Below are 13,260 nucleotides of genomic sequence, written 5' to 3' on the forward strand. Positions count from 1 at the left end.
TTGGTTCCTTCTGCAGAGCAGGAGCAGGGGTTGTCCAGAAGAGGGGCACAGCTCCTAACTCTTGGTCCATGAACCAGTCACAAGGCTGCTTCAAGCTGCAGGCTGGGATCACACTTGGCTGTTTTGGTAGCACCACTGGAGCCATCAATGGAGATGGGGAGGGAGGTGGGGGCTGGTTACAGTGATGCTGCCGGAGGTGAGGAACTTGTGTGGTACCAGGACGTGCCACCATGCACGGCACAGTAATCCTCCTGTCCTGCATAGCAACAAGGCTGCCTGTGACGGGCTGTTTTGCTGCCTGTAGTCTAAATCGGGCCCTGTAGCCAGCACCAGCTTCACTGCTGATAAGCCAAGGTAGGAGGAAGTGAAAGCCACAGAGCCCAAACCACCTGCTCTGCCTCACTGTTTTGCTTGTCTCTCTCTCAGGAAACCTTGAGCTGCTATATTTGAGCACTGATTATGCCCTGGCTCTGCTCTTATCCTTGTTTGTGAAGTTTGACTGAGTTCACACGCTCTTGTGTACACAATATACCACCCTCCGGCTGCCAGGGAGCACGCACAGCTGGCTGGAATCCCCCACACCACAGGGACACAGCCAGCTTTCTGTACCACCAACGTACCAATGCACATGTGAAACTGGAGAGGAGCTGCTGACAGCCCAGGCTGGGCACAAGCATCCCATTTGACCCCACCACGCTGCATGGCAAGAGGTGCCCAGAGGTGGAGGGAGTTACCCTTGTCCAGAAGAGCACCCATCTAGAAAAGGCAGGAAAGCTTCAGCAGGGGGTCTGCAATTAAAGAGGGAGAGGACAGGGCTAAAGTCAGCAGCCCTTGCAAAGAGGTGTGAAGGGAAGGATAACAGGAAGGAAGGTGTTGGGGAGCAAGCAGAGGCTGTAAGGTTTGAGGTCTGTAGGAGAAGAGGGAGAAGAAAGGGAAACCACTAAGCCCCAGGCCGCCCTGGGCTCCTGAATTCCCTGTTGTCCCTCAGCAGCAGCACTTTTTTGCTTGTGAGGGTGATAACAATGATTTTTCCACTGTAGGGAGACCTGCCAACCTGGGGAGGCAGGGTTTTTCCACAGCAGGACCCTTTTCTCTTCAATCCCATTCCATGGCAGCTTTTCCTTTCATAGAATCATAGAATGGTTTGGGTTGGAAAGAACCTTAAAGATTATCTATTTCTAACTCCCTGCCATGGGCAGAAACACTTTCCTTCAATTTTTCTACCATCGAAGGGACCTCTCATTCTCCTAGAAGTCTAAGGCCACTCAAACCCACTCAGGCTTCCAAGCCAAGCCCCAAGTCCTCTCACCTTTTTCTCCCCAGCCAGAGAGGGCACACTGGAGGGATGCAGCTGAGTCCTCTCTGACTGGGTGCACCAGCACAGTAAGGCACATACCCCAGACAGAGCTTTTATGGGCAATCCAAGAAAAGCCATCTGTGTATCCAGCTCCTATCCTCCTGTTGACAATTCCATGGTCAGGCTGATCTAGTCCTGACCTCTCTACCCCTACTTACGTATTCTCCCTTCTGATACCTTCTTTTACACATTGGTATCACACTCTTCTGCACGAAGGTCTACACAAGAACCCAAACAGCACGGCCTACCCATTATTTTTCTACCACACGTCAAGGGGATTAGAAGTTACATGTTAAATAGAGTATTGCCCAAACACTGCTGCAAGCTAACACGTGGCCTCTGGCTACAGAGAGCAAGCAGACTGAAACAGGGCAGGGAGCTCACACTGTAACACCAGAAGACAAGGGGTAATATGCTATTCAAAACCATCATCTAGGTAAACAATGTCATTTAAATGCCTTCAGCTGGCTAGAAACAAGTCCCTAGTGGGTTTTGATCAGCATATACTGAGCATGAGGTGGGCACTAAGGTGGGAAAGCTTTTCTTCTCGTATTTGTTCTGTCATAGTCCTAGCCCTGAGTTATCTTTCCTGTGCAGCTGCCTACTAAAGAGGATTTGCATTGAGACTTTGCTCATCTGTGCTTTGTGAGGAAGAAGCAAAGAAATCCTTGCAAGCCCATGCTGCGGGAAAGATTGCTTCATGTTAAGAGTAGAGGTGAGCATGAAGGGACTGTACTGTGACTATTCCAATTCTCCTCTTTCCTTGTCTTTTCAGGTCTCTACCAGTACAACTGGGATTAAAATACTTCCATCTATCGTGGTGAAAGGCAAATTAATTGATCCTTATGAGACTCTCACAGTGAAATAGTATTAACCATTTGTGACAGAGGGACTGCTATAAACATACCATAGCTGTGAGTAGGTGGATGCACAGAATTCATGTAGGTGACACGTACAAGGGAAGCCCTGAGAAGGCTGTAAATGAGCCCTCACCTTCAATTCATACTCTTAAATCACAGGAGAACATGAGGATGACCTGCAAGCTCAGGAGAGATTTTGTTACAGGCAGACTGAAGTCTCCAACTTCAGTCCTTCCATTTGCTGTAGACTGGTCCTTGCTCAGTAAGCAAGGCCCCTACTTCAGTCACTTGTCGCAGGCTCAGTTCCCTGCCTGGGCTCAAGAAGGAGGCTGTCTTCAGAAGAACTGATGTGAAGAAGAGCCTTCCCTTCAGACTGGCATCGCAGGGAACACGGCAGCTCAGCTTGCAGAGCTCCCGTCCTGGCGGCCCTGGGCCGGGCGCTGTCCGTGGTGCTGAGCTCCACCGCCGCCTCTCCCCGGGGCTTGCTGGGGCTGCGGGACCGGGGGCACTGCTGGACAAAGGAAAGCCTCTGCTCCTTGGGTGAAGCCGGGTGACAGGGGGAAAACTCACACACACAAACACACCTACCTCCCCCCCAAAAAAAACCCAACAAAATACCCCAAAATCCAACCCCAAACACCCAACAAGCAAGCAAAAAACAACACAAAAATTGGAATGTCACATTAGAAATTCAGTTTGAGGGACAGCTTTCTTTACCCCTACCACCTCAGGGGTATTGTGACCGTCCAGCCCTAAAGGTACAAAATTATTATGACCCACACGCAACTGTGGGCTTCATTCTTCAATCCATGTTCTGAAGGAAATTCCCTAGCTGCTGAAGGAGAGGGAGCCTTGCTCAGCTTTGCAGGAGCCTGAAAAGCACAAGGGAGAAGTGTAGAGGTTAAAGAGTTTCAGAAAACCACTGGTGTAAGGATACATTTTTAATTGTCCTTACAGATTTCAACAAGCCAACCTCTCCACAGGCATTTACCCTTAGAGTCCCTCCAGGCCTTTCTCTGACTTGGAATTCATGTAATTCATACAATGAGACTCATGGTAGGGGTGGCCCTCTTATCACTAGCCCAAACAGGCATGTGCAGCTGCTGAACAGTGGTATGTATAGTTGCCCAAGATGCATAAAAGGTGGCAGGCAGCAGTGTTCAAGGCCAGGTTAGATGGGGCTTGGAGCAACCTGCTCTAGTGGAAGGTGTTCCTGCCCATGGCAGGCAGATTGGAACTGGATGAGCTTTAAAGTCTCTTCCAACCCAAACCATTCTATGTTTCACCCAAAGAGCACAGCACACATGCACAAGTAGAATGAGTCACTGCTTATTCATTGAGACAATTCATCAGAGACAAGATCAGAGGGAATGACTTATCTGAGCCTAAAAATGGGCTTTTAAATGCCTGCCTCTCTTACATGGAGAGCCCAAGTTTCTCTAAAATCGTACACTGAAAACAAGCTTTCCTTGTTAGCCATACTTATTTAGGGCAAGGTGAACTGGGTTGGGAGACAGCAGGAACTGGGTTTGAAACCTCAGAAGAAAAAGTTTATTGGCTGAAGTGAGCCAGAATTAAAACACAGGAAATACATTCCCTTTTGCAGACAGGATCAGGGATCTGAACATCAGTGATCAGTAACGTTGTTTTGTTTTCTCTTCAGAAAAGCCTGCATCATCTGTGACTTTAAGTGTGCACAGCACAATACACATAGGAAGAATCTTTTCAATACTCTTTGAAGACAGAAGCGCAAGAACAAATGAAATCATTTCCTAACGAGAACACTGCCCTTACAGCCTTGAGTTACATTCTCCAAAGCACCGTGTCTAAAGTCCAGGCAGAACATACTTGAAGCATTTTCAAAGACTCTTGGCTTACACAATTTTAGAAGGTTCTCTGTGCTCCAAGTCCATTTTATTTCTCAAGCAGGCAAAGAACACTGAGTGTTTCTCAAGCAAAGTTCCTCTCATGTACCAGCCTCGTGGCTCAGTGCAGTCAGTGATCTACCACATCCCCTTTCTTTTATGTGGGCAGGGAATGCAGGAAGTGAGAAGAGGATGAGAGATGACTTCAGTGAAAAAAGATTCAAGCCACTCCATGGTTTTATGTTTTGAGATGGCTGAAATTCCAGGAAGTACGGTAATCTGGTCTGCCTCCCAACACATACCGTGAGACTTGGTTGAGCTATCCAGATTCCCAGAGTCAAGAATGGTTGAGGTTGACAGGGGCTGCTGGAGATTACTTGGTCCAAGCCCCCTGCTCAAGTAGCGTGCTCTAGAGTCAGTAGCCCACAGCAGCGTCTAGATGGCCACACTCAAAACTGGAATGGTCATTCTAGGCAGCAAATACTGCACCACCACCATTTGCATGTGAAAGCCTGGCCTCCATCAAGACACTTGTAAGAGTCCTCCTTTCAGGAGGGTCCATTCAAAAGACTTGTTCAGTAGTGTCCATCAGGATGGCTTCTGGTGGGTAGAGTAAGGACACCCATAGAAGGACCCTGCCTTTCCATGAAGACTGAGTGGCTGGTTTCCTAAAGACTCCTATTGTCCTATTAAAGGATTCTCAGAGAAAACTAATTTTTGCCTGTTCCCTTTAAATTGGCTTTAAAGAAGGCGAAAGTTGCCTTACATTCAGCAGAGGCACCATGCAATGGGACTGGTGATGCTGGTTTGCTATTGAATGCACCCTGGTTGCTGCTACTAAATGGGACGCAACTAAGTGTGGAGTGGGCTACTTTGGGGAAACCCCTGCAGCCAAGCAAACCTATGGAAGGGTTCTCAGAGCTGACATCATGCTTGCTGTTGTCAGCCACATGGAGTGCGAGATCTCAGATTTGGGTGGGTTTACTGGACTGTATCTGAGTGCTAACTGGGGCTGGATGGGGGCTTATGCATTTGTTAGCTAAGTCTAGGGAAGGCCAGTTGTAGCTTCTGAACCCCTTATGCTGGTGACACAGGTGAAGTGACACATCTTGTATCACCCCTCCTTAACTGAGTTCTAGATCCTCTCACATGTGACTGAAGCAAGTGGGGATTGCTCTGCTGCTCTGCAGAAACACACTGCAGCAGAGGTACCTTATACCTGAAGCTGCTGATCTGAGTCTGTATCACCTCATGCACTGTAGTGATGTAGGAAGCCCCTCTCTTCTCCACAGACAGAACAAGCCCATGAAGTCCATGGCAGAGAAAGGAAGATCTTTCTAATTCTTATCTTTTAAAGGCAGTATGACACTTCCCCTTGGACCTCACTTCATACTGTCTTCCAGAGCTTATTGGAAAGAATCCTCACATGCCAGGATCACTCCCTCACATGTACAAGGCACTTCTTCCACTAACCTGTAAAACTGGAGCCATAGATGAGGATCCAGTATCTGGAGGGGGCCTACAAGGATTCTGGGGAGGGACTCTTCATTAGGGACTGTAGTGACAGGACAAGGGGGAATGGGTTCAAACTTAAAACAGGGGAAGTTTAGACTGGATATAAGGAGAAAGTTTTTTACTGTGAGGGTGGTGAGGCACTGGAATGGGTTGCCCAAGGAAGCTGTGGATGCTCCATCCCTGGCAGTGTTCAAAGCCAGGTTGGACAGAGCCTTGGTTGACATGGTTTAGTGTGAGCTGTCCCTGCTCATGGCAGGGGTGTTGGAACTAGATAATCTTAAGGTCTTTCCACCCCTAACTATTCTATGATTGATGTGCTTCTCCCTCTTACAATATTGGAATAGAGGCCATATATTTTCATTCTCCTGGAATTTACCCAGTATTTCAAGATTTAACATTAATACCAGCAGACCAGAATGCTCTCCAGCCAACAACTCTCACAAGTTTCCCCTATTGCTACTGGGCTCAAGAGTAGCATGTCATCTAAGCAGAGCACCCTCCCTTCCAAACATCCATCAGAAAAAATTATCGCTTCCTTTTGAATCTTTACTAACAGACTTACTTCCAAAAATCAGCATGGTGCATGTCCTCAGCACAGTAAGTTTACTTCCAAAAATGGAAGACTGTCACATTATCTTTAAGCAAAATGTATCTGTTTTCAGCATCCCCTCGTGACATTTTTTTTTGTACTTCGGAAGTATAACTTACATCAAATGCCACCTATTACTGCTTTTTCCCTCATATCTAATATCCTGCATATACTGCTTCAACTTGCTGCCTTCACTGTTCAGTACAATGGCTTTTAGTAAAGCTATTGTCTCTCGAACATGGAAAGAGAGCTCTTTGGCTACCTAAAATATTCTTCCTAAAGAACTTTTCCCCCCCTTTGAAAATGTTGGGGTTTTATTTTTTTCCACAAAGATTTTTTCCTTATTCAGAATTTCCTCCCGTTAGGACATTAGGCTTTTAGAGATACATGCCACAACATATCAAACCATTAGCAAGAACGCCTTGTTTCGCATCCTAAAGGCTATCACTTGGATATTTCATGACCACCTTCCAGACCCTTCAACTGCTCTTGGCTGAACCAGTCTCATCTGTATAGTCACCAGCCACTGCTCAGCACTGACTAGGTTTCTCCTGGCTGCTGAATGTTTTGGAGCCTTTTTGGAGAGATTTTCACTTGGAAACAGGAGAGCCCTTGAAGTCCAATGACTTCACTCAACTGTGGACCAATGATAAATGGGGAAAAAGATGGTTAAGAGCATGGGCTAAACATGCTCGAAAGATGTGAATCATTCCCCAATAAAGCTCTGATCTCTGAGTCTGACTTTTCCCCTGAACCCTCTGCTCCTGCCATTGCAGCAGGGTTTCCTGGCACATGCACAGACATGGAAAAACAAAAGCCAAGTCAAGTGGGTCACTCAGCTGTAGGGGAGAGTGGGAGATAGATGGTGCAAAGATTTCTCTTTGCTGCAGGAGACATCTCCACCCTGCTCCCTGCAGACCTTTGGCTGGAAGAGTTGCAAACACCCGCCTTGACACAGTGTGCAGAAAGAGATTTGAGCAACCTACAAGAACGAACCCATGTTGTCATCACAAAAACAGTCACAGAAAGGAAGAAATGCTTCCAGTGGGCTGGGAAGGAAATTCCTGGTATTTTTGTCTGATTTCTAGCAGTTTGGGATAAGACTCTTCTTCACCCTTTTCAGTCGTCTGTCGTGTAGGTATCTGAGCCAATCCCTCCAGGATATCTTCATAGTTCCTGGATTGATACGGACATTCCTAGACCCAGTGATCTTGCAGTGCAGCACAGCTTGTCAGCAGAGAGGACAGGGTTGAACAGAGGCTTCCAAAATATACTGCCAACAAACAGCATGTGCACAGAAAGTTACATTCTCGCTCGCAGCTTGTTCTGGTACACCTGACAACGACCACCAACAGCTTTTCTCTTCCCCAAACCTCATGATCCCCATGCTGCATCAACATCAGCTAATGCCTGTGCACCAACCCCTTGTAGAAACACTATCGTAAAGGTTAACTGGAGACCAAGTTCGGACCCTAACTAACCCAAAGCTGAATTATCACAAGCCAGACAGCACCAGACAAGGTTTTGCAGCCAGGCACCAGCACCACAGGCTGCCTCATCCTTCAATAACACCCCGGGCACAGACACGACTCTGTGTGAAATGCTGCAAGCATTTTAGGTGGCTGTACGTCAGGAACCCCCTGCCAAAATAAACCTCTAGGCTTGCTTCAATGCATCTCTTTTTAGAAAAGAATGTATATGTGATCTTTCATGAAAGGAAAATATTGTTGAGAGCCTGTGCAATATCTTACCATGATTTTTAAAGGAAAATATTCTCTTCAGTCTGGAGCACAGGAAGTAAAACATTAGCCTGAATAATAGCGATACCTACATTTTGCTGTCCTTAACACCTATGACAAGGAATCTCCAGATGACATCTGGGAGACAAGCCGCCTCTGGCACCTACCCAAGGAAAAATTGAAATGGCAGCTATATGATAAAAGTAAGATTTTTAGCTCTTTAAAATACTTTCCATAATAAGGGTCTTCTGAACATTAAAATAAGCTTTCTATATGTTTGTTTACAGCTTTTATACAGTATTTACGCCTTGTTTTCTCTGTGCTTGAGTTCTCAGCTAACTCTATACTGTGAGAATAAAGATTGGGATGAAGTCTAGATACTCTGCCAGCATTCCGGCATGTCTGGATTCTCAAGAATCCATCACTACGGAAATAAAAAGGAAATTAAACCACTGGAAAAATAAAACAAGTATGTTAGGTTGCTATGGAGCCTGATTAAAGTTGGAGGTAAGATTTAACTTGCTGCTTAATTCACATCATTAAGCAGTGAATACGGCAGGGGATTGAAAGGCCCTGTGCTGCTGCTCGGTGGTCAGCAGCACCCTGGGGTCCTCTCTGAAATAGCCCAAGCACAGAAATCCTCTCCTCAAGATGCAGAGTGTGCACTGCCAGCTGTCAGCTTCCAGACAGCTCTGGCACCCCGACCTTAAACATCTTTCTGCAGGCTTCTCTGATACCATTTTCAAAAGTTGTATCACTTCAATGGGTATAAAATGTGATCATCTAAGTCAAACTGATTCAAACAATTCCGTGAGCCAGTGCTATTACACTGCAGCCTATTTGTGATGTATTACAATGTCATATATATTGCAATGAACAGCCTCCTCTGAGATGGTCTGTCTTACAAATTAGACATCATTCGTAACCTATCAGGCATACCTGAAACAGCCTCAAGAGCAGTTGTCATAAAGAAACAAGGTTTAGATTGTTTTCCCTGCAGTTTTCCTTCTTATTCAAGATCATTATGCATTATAATAGTATTATAGTACTAGCATAATAGTACAATGCATTATAATAGTACTACTACTACTTTTCAATGAAGTCTGGGATCTGGAGATGAACCAGAGACCATTCGCGACTCATCTATTTTTCATTAGCAGTAAGTAAAATCAGTAACCAGGTAGAAAACACCTCCAAAGCAAAAGCTTCTGTTTTGGAACTAAAAGTCATAACTTCACAAGCTTTTACAGTTAAAAGCAAGACCGCTGCCATCAAACAGCACACTGCTAGTTAATGAAGTCTTATTTATGAGAGAAACTTCCTTCTTTGTTTCAACTAAACCAATGTTTTCAAACTGCTATTAAAACAAAATTGAAGTCCTGGTCAACTGAAACTCCTGACCATGGTTGCAATTATACCCTTAGAGTAATCTTTTATTTCTAACCAGACAACAAAAATCATGCTAACAAAGGCCAAGGTTCACACAGTAACTGCTGAGGAGATACGATACACAGAACATAACGTGCACCATCATGATTTTACATTGCAATTGAGCATTTACAAATTACATGTGTAAAGCATCCTAAACACTGGCATAACAGTCCCTCTGCAAGTTCTGCTGGCATGATGTTGGGAGTTTTAAGTCACACATGCCTATGAGAAGACGGTCACCTCTACTTCAAAACTGCATTCCCTAGTTCATCTGTGTGGGGTTTTTTAAACACCCACATCCTTCTATTCAATTTCTGACATGTTCCAGTAGCATCCACATCCCACCCTATCATTACAGCAAGGCTTCCAAGATACCTCCTCCTAGCCCTGCCAGCAAGTCCCTGTGTTACCTAACTGTGCTGCTGCTTCTCTTCAGGGCTCATGTTTTGGTCTGGGGAATGGCAATAAGTAGGAATCCTCTCTCTATCAGAGAAGCACTGCAAGGAAGGAGGCTAAGCACCAATTTAAAGCATGCACATACCTAGCTAGAATATCACTTTACATTCAAAGTTTCCTCTGCTCCAAAACAGATGCTGGTTTGGGGATTTTTTTATGAGCAACATTTCTCTGGAGTAACTCCATGAATTCCTTGCCAGAGGCTGAGCCCCATCTACACGTTACTCCCACCAATCAAACAGGGATGCAGAAACTTACTCCAGTGCAGCTGTAACATACAAGCCCAGTCATTCAGGTTTGCCAGGCCATTAGCATATCCCTCATAGCAATTGTCAAACTCCCACTGGTGTCACATGGAATTTGGGCAGAGGGATTGATGGCAGGATCTCTTCCCAAAAATAACTTCCTTTCCCCCAGTCTAAACTGGTTAACTAAAGCTGCCCAGGAGAAGAAAGTGAAAGGGAGCTCATGAGGTCTAGAGAGCTACATCAGTCCTGGCAATTAGTCAGGGCTGCACAACATTTGGGGAGCCCCACATGAGCAGTAAAACAAGCAGGCAGATGATTGTGATGACTAACAGATGTGATGGCAAGAGTAGGAACATGGAGCTCCTTGCTTTGGTCGTGTTGTGAACTGCTGTCCCAGGGATACTTGTCACCACAGTGGTTTAGACATGAGGGTGCAGAGGAAAGGACTGAGGAAGGGCTGTTACTCAGTGACAGCGTATAAGCTTTCTTTGCTGTCTCTACCCCTATTTACAGAGGGGAAAAAAAATACTCCCAAAATAACCTGCATCCAGTAACTTTGGGTACTTTGTGCTGACGTTGGTTTTAAACCACCTGCAGGTTTCAAACAACAGCCTTGTGCACCCTTCTGTATGCAAGAACAATGCAAACCTGTGAGCACTTCTGTCATCTCCAGGCACTATGCAACACTCAAGTCAGTAAGGTAGTAGATAATTAAGAGGAGGAGCTACTCTGTCCATGGACATTGCAACTATTTACCCATAGGATTTGGACAAAATGTTTTTCTAATACCACCAAGTGCAAAATACTCCATCTGGCAACCAGGAGCACAGATGATGTCGACACCGGATGGAACAGGCTGCTTTGAGAAGCAGCAGATGGACTTCGAAATCACCACAAATAACTGACTCAGCACAAGCACTTATCATGCCACAATGCCATGGTAAAAAGCATAGGCAGTTTGTGGACACAGACATCAAGAGGTTGAGAAGCAATCTTAGCACTACTTTTTATCTGTGGTATGTAGAGCATCGGGCTAGAACTGGTGCTGGGTTGTGAGCAGCACAGGAACGACAAAGCTCCAGAGGAAAAAGTTGCCAGCTTCTAAGTCCAATATATACAACATGAAGCTTCAAATGCTCATTTTCCACAGTTCATCCAGGAGCTGAAGGGATTAGTGGATAATAGGAGAGAGTCTGGAACTTTTCAGCCTTGTTGATAAGGATGCAGCAATCTGAGGGTCAAAGATGAAGTTCAAACACCAATATGGAAATGCAAATGCATTTCTCAGTAATGACCACTATCAAATACTCTAACAGGTTCTCCAAGTACATGATGAATTGCCACTATTGAGCACCTTTAGGGCAAGACTGAATACCCTTCTGGGAGGCACAATGAGATATACCTTTCAGAGTAAGAGAGAAAGGGGGTGGAAAAGGGAATTGTTGCAGGTGAATGATCAATTCTGAAGTGAGAAGCACATCCACAAAGGGACCAGCCTGTGCCACAAATCCAACACACTCAGAAGACTTGCCTTGCTGGGTGGAATCATATCACAGTTTGGGCTGGAAGCGACCTTCAAAGCTCATCCAGTCCACCCCCACTGCAATGAGCAGGAATATCCCCAACTAGATCAGGTTGCCCAGAACCACATCCAGCCTGGCCTTGAATGTCTCCAGGGATGGAGCATCCGCCATCTCTCTGGGCAACTTATGCCAGTGTTTTACCACCCTCATTGTAAAGAACTTTTCCCTCACATTCAGCTTGAATCTCCCCTCTTGTAGTTTAAAACCATCACCCCTCATTCTGCCACAACAGGCTCTGCTAAAAAAATCTCTCCTCAGCTTTCTTATAGGCTTCTCAAGAACTGAAATGCTGGTCTAAGGTCACCCCAGAGCCTTCTCTTCAGCTGAGAGTCAGTGGGTAATACTGGGGTAGGCAGTATAGCTTTCCTTAATGTACATGTGAACTACCAGTTTAGGATCTAGCAGCTGCTTTGCACAGTTCTTGGCAAGACTCTCTTTTTTCCAGCAATATGACTCAACTCTTTCCTACTAGGAAAATTACTCAGGCTTGGCAGGTTAACTGCTCCCTTCACCAGGCAGTCTTGCTTATGGGATATGGAGCTCATCTTTCTCTCGCTGAGACAAAGCAGAACAGATTGCGGCACTGCTACTACAGTAAAGCAGAACCACTATGTCTAACACCCACAGTGAGGTGGTGTGTTACACTTTTTGATATACCTCCATTTTAAGTTGCTGGAGAAATGCTATTTTATTGCTGAAAATAGTAACTTTGATTATTTAGTGTATTAGTGAACTAACTATACTGATATGTAATAAGCAGTATTCAAAATAAGCAGGCATACAAAGAAAAGTCTTTGATTCTCTCACAGGAGCATCTACTCTGGAAAGGCACTCTGAATACTCCAATTTCTATTAACTATTCCATCATGGAAGGAAGGAAATAAGTACATCTGCCTGAACAACAGCAACAATTTAGAACAACATTTGTCTAATGCCTCTCCTACCCCATCACAAGACTGAGCTCATATTCCCACAGCATGGAAAAGGCCAGATTCTAGCACTGCAACAGGACAAAACACTTGTAATTGCATTTTCACCAACAATACAACAGCAAAAGAGCAAGAATAGCTTTCTTCTTCAGTTCCTCACAATTTTTACCATTACGTACATTCCCTATAGAATTGAAAGAGTACATACCACCACTTGCTTAAGCATAGCTCTTTTTCTGTTTCAGTATCTGACCCTGCAAAGCCAAGTTTGGTATTCTAGAAACTTAAGGATGCTACCCAAAATAACTCTGAAGCTTTTATGATGACATGAACTGAGGAGTTGAGGTGAAGAAGTTTCAGGTGACAAGCAGATGGCTTATGTTGCCCAGCTGTATTATCAGCTCTCCATTTAAGTTCAGAGAGAAGCAGTTACACTTTGAAAAAGGACTCCACAAGCTCCACAATTACTTCAATGGGATCACACTGCCTCTGCTGATCTGCACAGAAGTTTCCACTGCAGGTGTTACAAGGCCCTGAAGACTAGCATTTCTCCAGCATTACTTAACTGAGAGGCTAGAGCTTGTCTGAGCTCTGGAGAGGATCGGAAGCAAGTGCACTTCTTACAGTACAGTTATTCTCAATCCTAGAGCAGAAGGAGCAGCAAGCAGACTGCCACACACTCCTAGCT

Source organism: Neopsephotus bourkii, unplaced genomic scaffold (assembly GCF_033783945.1).
Source record: "Neopsephotus bourkii isolate Nb327-2 ecotype Australia unplaced genomic scaffold, CSIRO-AGI_Nbou_v1 NB_1287, whole genome shotgun sequence".
NCBI lineage: Eukaryota > Metazoa > Chordata > Aves > Psittaciformes > Psittacidae > Neopsephotus > Neopsephotus bourkii.